This window comes from Penaeus monodon, chromosome 9, assembly GCF_015228065.2.
Source record: "Penaeus monodon isolate SGIC_2016 chromosome 9, NSTDA_Pmon_1, whole genome shotgun sequence".
NCBI classification, from domain to species: Eukaryota; Metazoa; Arthropoda; class Malacostraca; order Decapoda; family Penaeidae; genus Penaeus; species Penaeus monodon.
Window position 1 is genome coordinate 31,892,763 of NC_051394.1, and position 15,000 is coordinate 31,907,762.

Consider the following 15,000-nt stretch of genomic DNA (forward strand, 5'->3'; position numbering starts at 1 on the left):
AGATGCTTCTCACCTCTTCCTGGATGTCTTTCCATTCCCCTTTTCTCCCCTCACATTAGACACCTTTCCCCTCTCCCTTCCCCTTAGGCACCTCTCCCCTCTCGCTAAAGATCCAACTCACTCCCGGCATTCCTTCCTCTCCGCAAAGACCATAGTCATCAGACGGGTGTCTCCCCTCTTGGCAGTATCACAGGGGTACCTCTCCCCTATTAGTTAAATTCCCCAGTCAGTAGACACCTCTCCTACCCTCGCTAAAGAGCCCCAGGCGTCGGTTCACCCCTGCCCTCCTCTGGGCAAGGACCCGTGCCTTGCTTAATCTCCCAAACTCCACTTCTAATAACCTAATACTTGATAACAGCTCAGGATTCCTACGGATTGGGAGCTAACAACATTGAGAACATTTGAAAGCAAGGGGATGCGGGGGTTTGGGGAGTGCTATGGAGCATGAAGGGGGAAAAAATCGCATTAGATTATTAGCAGAAATTTATTGCCCCATTCCCAAATGATTTTAACCCCGGGCATAGGGAAACACAACTTTTTTGGGCTCGTAAAATCCCACGAGCGGACCCGTTAAAAAAAATATTAATTTGCCATAAATATTGCGACCCCCTTCCATTTTTTAAAAAAAGGGGGAAATAAATCCTTTCGCAGGCAGCCAAATCACGGGAGCTACAAATTTCACGGTATAATATCAGTTTTTTTGGTTTGTCTCATTTTGGGGTTTTGTGTTGTTGGGTAGCTTTTTTTTTCTCAGATCTTTGAATATTTTGGGGGCTTCCCGTTTCTATTTTGATCACCCTCCCATGATCCCATCCTTTTTTCTGGGGGCTCCATCCCTTTTTAAATTTAAATTATTCGATAAATTCTATTTCTTGCACTATGGTATAAAAAAATAGAAAAGGAACAGCAAATGTCAAGAGAAAGTTTCTCTCTCTCTCCTCTCTCTCTCTCTTCCCCCTTCTCTTTTCCTCTCTCTCTCTCTCTCTCTCTCTTCTCTCTCTCTTCTCTCCTCCTCTCTCTCTTTTCTTTACGCACATATGTTGTGTGGGTGTGTAAATTTGTATACAGATATTGTTTTATGTTTAATATAGGGTAGTTTAAATGCTGGGTTTTCTTCTCAAATGCTTTAACCCTTTTTTACATCCCGTTGCGATCGTATGCCTTACACACAAAGGGTGTGTGGGGTGTGTTTTGGTGTTTTGTGTGTGTGTGGGGTGTGTGTGGGGTGGTGTGTGTGTTTTGGGTTGGTGTGGGGTTTGGGTTTTTTTTTTTTGTGTTGGTGTTGGGTGGTGTTTGTGGGGTGTTTGTTGTTTTGGGAAAAAAATATTTATATCCCAAACGATATATATACACATTTATATAAATATATAATAATAATAATTTAAAATATAATTATAAAATATATAATATATATGCACGCGGGGGGGGGGGGTATGTGTGGGTGTGTGTGTGTGGTGTGTGTTTGTTTTTGGTTCGTATGTATATTAGGCCTACATATCTTTTTCATTACTTTTTAACTCTGACATTTTATCGAAAACACTTTTAGGAAAATCATTATCACCCTTATCACCCCTCTCCCTCTTTTTAGCCTTTAATTTAAAGTTGGTTTTCGAGGAAAATTAACTCTTTTTTAGTTTACTCCCCTCCAGGCCCATTCAAAACTACTCCAGGCAATTAAGCGGGCAAGGTGTGGAAATAAGCAATTTTTGTGTCATTAACTTTTTTTTTTAACCCGGGGCCTGGCAGCCCTAATGAGCGGGTTTAAGGGCTTAATCAAAAGTTCAAATAAAGGTTATACAAAAGGGAACCCCCAAAAATTTAGCATTTACCTAGCAAAACATTTTCGGAGGATTTTCCCTGAAAATTAATCATTTACGAAATTTCATTATATCGACCGATAAAAAAAGGGACGCAACCATCGGCGTGCATAAATATATAAATGGAGGATGCCAATTTAGAAAAAACCGATACGAAAGGGTAGATATGAAATATATAAATATATAATATATATTTTAATATATTATATATATATGGGAATCCCTATAAATATATATATATACAAAGGTATAAAATATAATATATTTCATATTTTATATATATAATATAATATATATGTGTGTGTGGGGGTGTGTGTGTGTGTGGTCTGTGTTGTGTGTGTGTGTTGTGTGTTGGGTGGGTGGGTGTGGGGTGCATTTTAAAAAGTGTGTTTTGTCTGTTGTTTGTGTGTGTGGGTGTGGTGTGTTGGGGTGTGTGGGTTGTTTGTGGGGGTGTGTTTGTGTGGGGGGGGGGGTTTGTGTGTGTGTGTGGGGTGTGTGTGTGTGTGTGTGTGTGGGGTGTGGGGGTGTGTGTGGGTGTGTGTGTGTGTGTGTGGGGTGGCGGTGTGGTGTGTGTGTGTGGTGTGTGTGTGTGTGGGTCTTGTGTGGGGTTTGGGGGGTTGGGGTGCATGGGTATGTGTGGGGGTGGGTGGTGTGTGTTTTGTGTGCGTGTGTGTGTGTGGTGGGAAATGTGTGTGTAGTGTGGGGATTATTGTGTGGTGTGTGTGGTTGTGTTTTTGTGTGTGTGTGTGTGTGTGTGTTTGGGTGTGGGGGGTGCATTTTTTTCGTGTGAAAAGGGTGGGCTCGAAACTATGATGAAGCTCATGGGTGGCAATGACCCCACCAGGGGCGGGCCAAATCTTTGGCCCGGGCCTCCCCCCGGCCCTCGCTGGGCCCCCTACACAAAAAACTCACAATTATCAAGGACGTACGGGAGGGGGGCCCACCCCCTTTCTAGTTAAGGACAGTCCGTTGTTAAATTTTTCCCTTTTAAAGCGTTTATTCATTTCATAAGGATCGGTAATCCCAATCACCATGATGAATAAAGAAAAGGTAACACAGCCACCATAAGATTAAAAAAAACTTACTCGTAAAAATTCAAAAATTAAATTTTTTTGGGGGGGGGGGGGGATGCGTTATATCAGTGTTATCAAAAAATTTCTTTTCACTAAAAAAAAATGCTAATTTTTAAGGTAAAAATTTGAATTAAATTTAGTCTTGTAATTTTTTATTTTCCCTTAAAAAATTTCCCTTAAAACCACTTATTTTACTTATAAATACATGCAAAAAAATAAACCTGGAGCCCAGAACTCCACGAGTCAATTTTTATGTTTATCCAAAATTTTAATCCAAACAAAATTGCTTACCCACGGAAATTCTGTGGGGATATTTTATCCCTTAAAATCTATCAACTACTTTATCAATCCATATTATTTTTCTATCTGTTTTATTCTCTCTACCCTTTTTATGATCTATCTTTTATTATCTATTTTTTTTGTATCTATCTGTTACCCTCTCCCCTATATATCTATATCTATATCTATCACTATCTATCTATCTTCTATCTATCTATCTATTATCTATATATATATATATATATATATATATTTTAAAATATATATAAAACCTATGTATCTTTTATCTTTCTGTCTATCCCTTTATATATATTATATATTATATAATATAAAATATATATATATATTTATTATATAAATATGTTGTGTGGGGTTGTGTGTTTGTGTTGTGGTGTGTGTGTTTTGGTGTGTGTTTGTGTGGGTTGTGTTTTTTTTTTGTGTGTGTGGCACACCACACACAAAGGCACCCACACACACACACCCACACAAAAACCACAAAACCACAAAAACACCACAAATCTAAAAAATATATATATATATATATATATAATATAAGAATATATATATATTTTAATATATATATTATATATATATATTTTATATTATATATCTGTGTGTGTGGGGTTTTAAACAGACGAATCTACGTATTAAATGGACGGAAAAAAAAAATTTGATGAAGTGCTGAAAAAAGAAAATTTGAAAAGGGAACCGCTGTTGGCCCCATTTTTTTTTGGAAAAAAAGGAAAAACTAAATTTTTAATTGGTCTGTGATGAGAAGAAAAGTATTGAAAAAGACTTGCTGACAGGGATGGTGATGGGAAAAAAGGAAAGGAAAACCCGGGAGAAAAGAGGGGGAAGCGACAACTTTCAAAGAATTGGGGGCTGTCGTGGTTAAAGGGAAAAGAAAAGCGAAGTTTGAGTTGAGTGGCAAAGGGGTGGTGGAGAGGCCACGGCTGCTAAAACTTAAAGCATACCGTTTTGAGGATATATATTATATAATATATATATTATATAAAAATATGATCTATATATTTTATTATATATATTTTAAAATGTGTATATGTGTATTAAAATTTATTATAAAAAATTATATATAATATATATTTTAAAAATTTAATATATTATATATATTATTATATATATATATATATTTATATATATATATATTTTATATATATTTTAATTAAAATATTTATATATATATATATCTTTTATATAATAATAAAATATTGGGCCCGGGGGGGAAACCAAATTTGGTTGGGGATCGGGACTCAAGACTGTCACAAACGGCAATCTGATTCGGGGCCGGGCGCTTTTGTTCCCTTGGGAAAGGGAAATTTTCCCCTGATTCCTACTGGGCCCTTGGGTGGAAAGGGCCAGCCCAAGTCATTGGGGGGTTTCATGAATGGGACTCGAAAAAAACAACGCGGAAGGCAACGGCAAACCACCCCCTCAAAAATTGCTAAAAAAAATCTGGAAATCCATGATTCCCAACCCTTGGGGGACGGGGCATTTGATAGGCCCGGGGGGGCCGATGGTTTAGACCCATCGGGGGTTGGGAGTCCCCGCCCGGGCGCTTTGGGGTTCCCCCTTGGGGGCAAGAACTTCACCTCGATTGTACCTGGGCCCATGGATGGCAAGGGCCCCAAGTCAGGGGCGGGCCCCAAGCCGGATAAAAAGAGAAATGATTAAAAAAAAAGGGTTTTAACACCGGAAAATCTCCGGGGAAAAGGGAAAACTGGGGACCCTACCACTTTACTAAACCCCAAGGGGCATCACCCATAAAACTAAATTAAGATAATGCTGTGACCACGGCGGCTCAAACATGAAAACCATTAAAAAAAAAAAATATAATATATATATAATATATATATTATAGATAGAAGAAAATATATAAAATAGATAGATGGGTAGAGGGAAGACAGAAAGATAAGAGAATATATTATATATATAAAATATATATATATATATATGTGTGTGGTGTTTTTTGTGTGTGTGTGTGGGGTTTTGTGTGTGTGTGTGTGTGTGTGTGTGTGTAGGGAATAAAATATATTTTATATATATATAAAAAATAATATATAAAATTTTAATATTTTTGTGTGTGTGTGTGTGTGGTGTGTGTGTGTGTGTAATATTTATATATAAATATATATTTTATATATATATATATATATAAAATATATATATATTTATATATATAAATATATATATATATAATATTTTAATTATTATAGGTGTGTTATTTTATAGGGTATATATTTAAAATATAATATATATATATATATATATATAAAATATATATATTATATATATGTTTGTGTGTGTGTGGGGTTGTGGGGTGGTGGGTTGTGTGTGTGTGTGGGGGGTTTTGAAATATTTTAATATTAAAATTATATATATATATATATATATATATTATATATATATAATATATATATATAGGGGGCCGGGTTGGCCGAAGGGGTTAAGCTTTCGAACTAAAACCGGGGTTCCGACTGCAATCTGAGTTCGGGGGTTCGGTCCCCGGGCCCGGGCCCGCGTTTTTTCCCTTGGGAAAAGAATTTCACCTCATTGCCTGCCACCCACTGGGTGGCCAAGCCACCCCAATTTAGTCCCGGGAAAAACCCAGAGATGGTGACTCGATAAAAAAAAAAAAAAAAAAAAAAAAAAAAAAACCATGGGGGAAGGAAAAGGGGCGGGCCACCGCTCTGAATTGCCAAAGAAAAAATCAGGGGAAGGGCCCATGGGGGTCAAGGCCGCGGTGGCCGAATGGTTGGGGCATCGGACTCGAGACTGTCACGACGGCAATCGGGATTTTCGGGGGTTCGAGTCCCCGGGCCGGGCGCGTTTTTCCCCCTTTGGCAGGGAACTTCACCTCGATTCCCCTCCCTGGGCCACTGGGTGACCAAGCCACCCCCAAGTCATTTGCTGGTCCCAAGCCCGGTAAAATGGAGGGGGAGTGTTTAAACCAAAAGGTAAAAAAACCGGCACTCCCCGGGTGGAAAGGAACTGGGGACCTTACCACGTACTCTTTCCCAAGGGGCATCACAACATGAAAAACTACATTTAAAGGGTTATGCTGGGCCCACGGGGGCTCAGACATGAACCTACCGTTAAAAAAAGGGAAATATATTTTATAAAATATATATAAATAATATATATATATAAAATATATAAAATATATATATTGTTATATAAAAATATAAATAGATATTGTGTTTGGGGGTGTGGTGTGTTGTGTGTGAAATGTATATATATATAAAAATATATTTTATATATATATTATATAATATATATATTATATATCTTTTGGGAAAGTGAGTACTGGTGGGTCCCCTTCCCTTTTCCCACGAGGGGTGCGGGGGTTATTTATATTTTATTAATATATATTTTAATATATATTATAATATATATATACAATAAAATTATATTTGTTTTGGTGTGTGTTTGTGTGTTTTTGTTGTGTGTGGGAGTTTTGTGTGTGTGTGTGTGTGTATTCCAATAAAAACCCATATAAATAAAAAAAATTTTAATCCAAAAATTAAAAATATGTAGAATGTGTGTGTATATATATATATTTGTGTTATATATTGTATATATTTATATTATATAATATATATTATATATAAAATAGAATATATAAAATTTTGGTGTGTGTGTGTGTGTGTGTTATATATTAAAATACATATATGTGTGTGTGGTGTGTGGGGTTTTAATATAAATTTATATATATAATTATATATATATATATATATATATTTTATATTTGTGGGGTGTGTGTTTTGTGTGTGGGTGTGTATATATATATATATAATTTTTATATGTTTATATATATTAAATATATATATATATGGGATTAAAATATATATAAAAATTCCACATCAGTATCTGTTTTTTTTTCTGTCTACCCTTTAAAATTTATATACTAAAATTTTAAAATATTTTTATATAAATATATATATATATATATATAATATAAAAATACCTATATATATATACATTCCCATATAATATATACATTTTTATATGATAGAGAGATAGATAAAAAACAGACAAAAGATAAACAGGTGTGAGATATATGTGTATATGTATAATTTTTAGAAATATTTATATTATATTATATATTATATATATAATAAAAATATATATATAAAATATTTTATATGTGTGTAATTTTATATATATATATATATATATATATTTTTTATATATATATATAATATAAGGGAACAATATATATATAAAATATTAATAATTTTATATTTTAAATTAATTATATATATAAAATATATATATATATATATATAAAACTGAGGAAATGTTTGGTTTGTGGTGAAAGTTGTAGATAGATAAAATAGACATATATTAAAAATTATATATATATATTATATAAAATTTTATATAATATAAAATATTATATATATTTTTATATAATTATCTATATATAATATATATAAAATTATTAATATATTTTTAAGGGGGGGGGAAAAAATATATTATATATATATGAGTGGGGGTGTGTGTGTGTGAGGGGGTGTGTGTGTGTGTGTTGGGGGTGTGTGTGTGTGTGTTGTGGTGTGTGTTTTGTGGGGGTTTTTTTTGGGTTGGGGTGGGGGGTTGTTCTGTGGGGGGGGGGGGGGGGGGGGGGGGGGGGGTTTTTTTTTTTGTGTGTGTGTGGTGTGTGGTGTGTTTGTGTTTGGTGTGTGTGTGGTGTGGTGTGTGTGTGGGGGTGTGTGTGTGTGTGTGTTGAAAATATTATATAATATATTTTATATAATATTATATTTTTAATTTTTTTTTTTTTCCCCCCACACCTTGTATTTTGTTACTTTTCTGTCTTCCATATAAATAAAATATATCTATTATATATATTAATATATATTTTATATTTATAAATATTATAAATATCCCTAATATAATACATATATATATATATATATATAATTTTTTATATATAGATAGAGAGATAGAAAAAAGGGAAGACAAAAAGAAAAACCAGGTGTGGAGATTATTAGTATATATTATATATATAATATTATATATAAAATTTATATATATAATATAAGGGAAAAATATATATATATAGGGGGCCCCCGGTTTGGCCAAAATGGTTAGAGGTCGGCCCAAAGGGACTGTCACGCGGCAATCTATTTCGGGGGTTTCGAGTCCCCCGGGACCGCCGCGTTTTTTTCCCTTGGGAAAAGGAAAATTCCCCTCGATTGCCTGCCTACCCACTGGGGGCCCAAAGTAGCCCAAGTCGGGTCCCGGGGTAAAAAAAGATGGTGACCCCAAAAAAAAAAAAAAAAAAAAAAAAAAAAAAAAAAAAAACACCGGGGGGAAAGGGGCAATGGCAAACCCCCGCCTAAATTGCCAAAAAAATCAGGGAAACCCATGATCGTAAAGGCCGCGGGGGCCCAGAAGGTTAGAGCGTCGGATCGAGACTGCCCAACGACGGCAGTCTGATTTCGAGGGTTCGGGGTAAACCAACCGCCGGTTTTTCCCCTTGGGGAAAGGGAATTCACCTCGATTCCCCTTCCCAACCACGGGGGTGGCCAAGCCAGCTCAAGTCAAGTGCGGGGTGCTAAGCCGGATAAAATGAGAGAGAATGAATACCAAAAAGGAAACACCGGCACTTCCGGGAAAAAAAAGGGGGACTCTACCACGTACTCACCCCAAGAGCATCACAACTTTGGAAAAAACTGAAATTGGAAGTATCAGCTGTGACCAGGGGCGGCTCAGACTAAACCCTCCGTTAAATGATGATGATATATAAAATATATATATTTTATATATATATATCTAAAATATATATATAAAAATTATATATATATATATATATAAAAATATATATATATATAATATATATATATATATATTTTATATATATTTTATATATCGGGTATGTATGTTTGTTTGTGGTGTTATGTAGATAGTAAATGGGACATGTATATATATAATATATATTTTAAAATATAATATATTTTGTATATATATTTTATATATTATATAATAAAAATTTTATAATTTTATTTTAAAATATATATATTGAGTTTTGGGTTTTGTGATATTTTTGTGTGATTTTTGTGGGGATTGTGGTGTTTGTGTTTTAATGTTTTGTGTGTGTGTGTGTGTGTGTGTGTGTGTGGGGTTGTGTGTGTGTGTGGGGTGTTTGTGTGTGTGTGGGGGGTGTCTGTGGTATATAAACATAAAAACATAGAGGGGCTTCATGTCAGGGTTATTGAAGCGATTTTGGGGGTAGCCTAGACAGGGGTTAAAGTGCTTGATCCCTTATCGCTTTCACCCGCCACCGCTGGCTAGCCAGTGCGAAAAAGGGAGCAGCTCTACATAAACCCTCCCCTGCCAGTTCAAGCCTCCCCGGGTCATCAGACTTCTGCGTCCCTCTCGTGGACCCCCAGGGAAAAACTGGGCCCCCAGCAGTCCAACCTTTCCCCTGGCGGGTGCCCCCCCGAGAGGTAAAAACCCCAAAGGGGAAAACCCCAAAAGGCGGACGGGGGGCCCCCAAAACCCTGCCACCCCTTTTATTTGGGGCAGACTTTGGCGGGGGGGGCCAGAGGGAAAACGTCCCCCAGGCACCCGGGGTTAAACCCCCTCAGGCGAGTATCCGGGGAAACGTTTTGAAACATTCGATCCTTGGGGGCAGGGGGAACCCGGTTAATTCTGCTGTTGAGGGAATTTGAGCGGTTGGGAGTTCAGGGGGCCCGGGTTTTTTTGGGAAAGGTGAGAAGACAATTAGCCTTCCCGTTTTAAATTTGGGTGGGTTTCATCACCTCCAGGGAGTACCATAGCCATCTCCACCCGGGAATTTCAACCCTCGGTAGTTAGGTATAACGGGTTTTGATGGCATATTATGGCATTGGGGAATAAAGCATGTTTTTGGATAGGGGGTCGGTCCCCAAAGATATCACCCATTTTGTCAGAAACCTCATGGAGGATTTTCAGAAAAGCAGTTTTTACCAGGGGTCCCACGGCGGGTTAGGGGCTCCCCTTTAGGCCCACTTAAATAATTCCTCATCCCCCCAGGGGGCCCACTGTGAGGTTTTTCCCCTTGGACAGACTGTGGGGAGGATTTTCCCCTTTGGGGGTTTGCCCGGGTAGTTTTCTTTTTAAATTTCAGAGACTTAAAAACCTGATGGACACAGTTTCCCCCTGTAAAACCCTTAAGCACAAAAACTGGGAAGAACTCAGGATTTCTTGGGTATATGTCCAAGGACAAGGCAAAATTTTTAAATTCCCTAGTTTATTGGGGGCCACGAAGCATGTCACATGGCTCAGGAATCGCTCTTTGGGGGCACGGGGCCGGACACCCGGCTGAGAGGGGGAAAAAAGGGAACAGTTAATCGGGAATATTTGCTGAAAAGGTTTGGAAGGGCCAAATTTCTTCGAAATGCCTTCCCCCTTTCTCCCAAGCCCTGGGGAAAGCTGAACTCTAAGCCCTCCTTCCCAGATGGCTTTTAGCCCGTTCGCGGAAAAGGGGGGGATCATTTTCAAAATCCTGTTGGGGTTTTGAAAATGTCGGCTGATATTTAACCCGGCGTGTACCGGTTTAAAACCGCCAACAGTTCCCTTGGGGGTCTAAGGGGAATCACAATACTTGTCCCGGACCCAGCCACCCAGCGGGGAAAACCAAATCCTAACTGGGGTTTAGGATGGGGGTTTTCCCTGAGGAGTGGGAAAGCCACAGGCATTATGATACCCCTGCTAAATTTTGGGCTAAGGCGGGGGGTTGAACCTTTGGAAATGGGGTTTGCGTGCAGTCTTGACTGCCATCTGGGTCTGGTCCTTTTTACCCTGACCTTTTTGGGGCCAGGGGTCATCTTTTTTTGGGAGGGGGGAAAAAGGGGCCCTTGGGGCTGTCTCAACACCCGGGCCATATCCCAGGAAGGTTTTTCGCCCACATTCTTCTAAACGGGACCCAAATGACCCTTTTACTAAGGCACCAAGACGGGGAGCAGTCTGGTTTTCACTCCGGGTAAGTCCACAAAAAACCTACCCAAGCGCTTCGTGTAAATTGGGGAACGCCCGTGGGGTGATTTTCCAGTAGGGGGTTTGGGTTTGGCAGCCAAACATTGACCTCAAAAAGGCGCCCTGCCGGTCCCTCGAAAAATCGCTATGGGAGTTTCGAGACTCAGGGAATTCACCACAGAGTTTTGGGGCCCAATAGCAACTATATCTGGTACTGAAAGTCCCGGTAAAGTGTGGTGGGGGCCTGAAAAAAACCTTTTTTTCCCTTTTTAAATTCAGGGGTGAGGAAAAGGCTTTTCCCCTTGCCCCAACATTTTTTTTAAACCCCTTTGCATGGCGGGGATAATGGGCAGAGTACACCAAAATCAGAAAGGGGCCCAACACGGGGCCAATTTTATCAGGGTTTTCCCAGAATTTTGATTTTGCCGATGATTTTTGCTACCCTATCGAGTTTCGGGAACATTGGTGGCGGCGAGTCTTGATACATTTAGCAAAAAGGGCAAAGCCTTGGGCCTAGAGGCCTCCGGAAAAAACCCAAGTTTTCGGATTTTAGGATTTGTTTTGGGGAAAAACCCTTCAGTCGACCCTGCTTGCGGTGAGGGGCGTTTAAATCATAGAGGCGTTTTCATACCCTTTTGGGAGCATAGTACATATATCTGGCTGTCAGACCTAGAAGTCAGTAGACGGATTGGGCTGGCAGCAGGGGCCATGAACTCGATTAAAAAAGGTTTATTTTATGAAAATATGTATATGGATATAATTTCATTTATATAGTATATTTGTCCGGGTAAGGGCAAAAAAAATGCACCGTGGGGTTCCCTTGAACAAGGGTAGCACCCTATTAGCCCCTATGCCCCGGGTTACGGTGAAACTGCCGGCAGCAGGGCAGTGGATATCTGGTGAAAAAACCCTCTTCGGTTTTACTGATTACTGATTTTACCAAAAAAGGGGTCTGGCTATTACAGTGTAACTGTTTTAAAAACGGAGAGATAGGTTTCCCCCTAGTTAGTTGGGGACTGCGAGTTTAGAAAGGGGCCTTTGGGGGGTTTCCCCTCAAAATTTTCTTTTCTCCTGACAAAACCCCTACCCCAGATTTTTAAAAAAAAGAAATTTATAATTTATACCACATCGCCCGCGCGTCCCAAAACCCCCCCAAGACACTTGTTTCACTGGTTTTTACCCGACAAAAGAACCCGCAACCAAATTGACCACTTGTGCTGAACCAAAAAAGGAAAAGTTGCAAAAAAAAATGCCAAAACCCAAAACCTGGGGCCGATGCAAACCCGTGACCACCCCCCTACTAACATCCCACTTTCAAATTTAAAACTCAAAAAGGGGTAGAGCGTCCAACACCCCCTCTAAAGCTCGACTACAAAAATCTTTATAACAAATTTCAGAATTTCAGTGTCAAAAAAAATTTGAAATACTCCCAAACAATTTTGAAGATGATAAAACCCCAAAGGGGTTGTGGGAAAAAAGGAAAAGAACTCTTGCTGGCGCTTTCCCTTTAAAAAACTATTGCCAAAAAAAAGACAAATTTCCCCCCGGATATCTGAAAAAAAAACCCAAATGAAATTTAAACAAGAAAATGCCTAAAATCAAAAGGGGATCAAAAATCCCGTTAAGAAGTAATTTACAAAAAAAAAAAAACAAAAAATTAAAAAATTATTGCGACGAGTAAGGAAAAAAAATTTAAATGAAAAAATTGAAAAGAATTGAAAACTGTTTTTATCAATAAGACAAAATAAAGGGAAATTCCAAGGGGTACGAAACATCACACGAAAATTTTTAAAACTAACCCCCTTGGGCACTATCAAAAATGAAAATGGCTTGTTTTGTGATGGAAAAGAAGTCAAAAAATTTGATGGAATCAAATTGTTCCAACCTTAAAAAAAAAAGAATAAAAATCCCAACAACAACATTAATTAGCCAATGACAGCGAAAAGAAACCCCCGCCACTGCTAGACGAAGTTATTAAAACCATAAAAAAATTTAAAAAATAAAAAGAGCCCGGGGAAAAGATGAAATAACACGGAGCTAATCAAAGGGAAAGCTGCCGAGGGGTTGAATACTTTTTAAAAAAACTTTGTAAAAAAATATGGAATGAAAGAAGATAACCAGAAGCTGGGGGGAAAACAGTCTTTGCTCCCATACCTAAAAAAGGGGACGCACTCCAAAGCAACAATTACAGGACAGTTGTATTAAAAACAGCCCGCAAAAAATTTTTTTGAAAAAATTTTTTCTGAAAAAAATGAAAATTGAAATTAAGAGAAGAAATTTGGGAACGAAAAAAACAGGTTTTGCCCCGGAAAAAAGGGACCAGAAGCTAGATTCTAAAACTGGAAAAAAAAAAAAGGGTATAAGAGAAAAAGAGAACATTTAGAAAGACCTATACCTGTGTTTCATCGATTTCTTTGAAAAACTTTTGATACTGTTGATCAAAGATATCCTCTGGGAAAAACATGAACGAATTAAGTTTCCAAAACCATCATCCAAATAATAAAAGCCATTATGACTAACAACAAGCAACTGTTAAAAAAAAAACCACTTTTGGGGTTAAAAAGAATGTTTTGAAATCAAACAAGGAGTGCGACAAGGTTTTTCATTTGTTCCAAAAACCTCTTTTAAAATATTTCTGAAAAAAATTATGAGAAGGGGGCTCTAGTGAAATTTTTAAAGGGAAATTTAGTGTTGGAGGGTACAAAATTTTCAAAATTTAAAGGGACGGGCCCTTGATATATTTTTTTAATTTCCAGCAGTATCATAAAAATAAAAACAACTACTAGATAAAGTTAGAGAAGCAAGCGAAAAATGGCTTGTTTTTTAATGCCAAAAAACTAAGATCATGAAGGGTTTAAAAATAACCCGCAATGAACAATGGAAAAATGTTACAATCAAAGAAATGGTTGTGGGAAAAAGTGAAAGGAGGGTTTACTTAACTTGGAGTTTTTTTTAACTAAATACTATGAAATTCACCGGAATAAAAAGAAGGAAATTAACCATTTTCCAAAAACGCCACAGTGCTCTCAATAACATCTGGAAAGACCCAAGCTTTTCTTACGGACAAAAGCTGAGGTTATTGAACTCAAATTTGCTTTTCCCAAATTCCCTCAATTGGGGCTGAGTGTTGGGGGCTGAAAAAGATGACAAAAAAAAAGATCAAAAGTTTTAAAATTTTTGTGTTTACAAGGGCGGGTACTACGGTTTTTAAATGGACGAAAAAGAAAACGAATGATGAAAATGCTGAGAAAAAAAATTGTAAAAAACCGGTTTTTTGTTTTTTGAAAAAAGGAAAATTTAAAAATTTGGGGGAATTGGTTGGATGAAAGAAAAAGGGATGGGAAAACTTTCTGGGAAGGGATTTGGGGATGGGAAACAAAAGGGGAAAAAGGGCAAAACCCAAAAACAAGACTGAGCGCCCAAAAATCAAAGGTAAATTTTCGGGCTGGTCGGGGTGTTTCAAAGGGGTAAAGGGGAAAAACACAAAATCGAGTTTTATATATATAATTTATATTTATTATATATATATAAGGGTTATTTATATATACATATGTTATTTATATAAAATATGGGGGCTTTTTGATCAGGTTCTGGCCCGATATTGTTTTATGGCCGGGTTCCCCCCTTTCCCTTTCGCCCAACCCCCTCTATTTAAAGGGGTTGGGGCCGGGACTGACATGTTCAAATTTCCCATCCAGGGTTTTGGTTTTTATATATTAAAAAAACTATTTTATCTATCTATTATATAATATAATTTTGTTGTATCTATATATAGTGTGTATTTATTAAAACAAAAATATAAAAAATGCAAAATGAAAGGGAAACAGGCCCCAAATAGAAAATGAAAA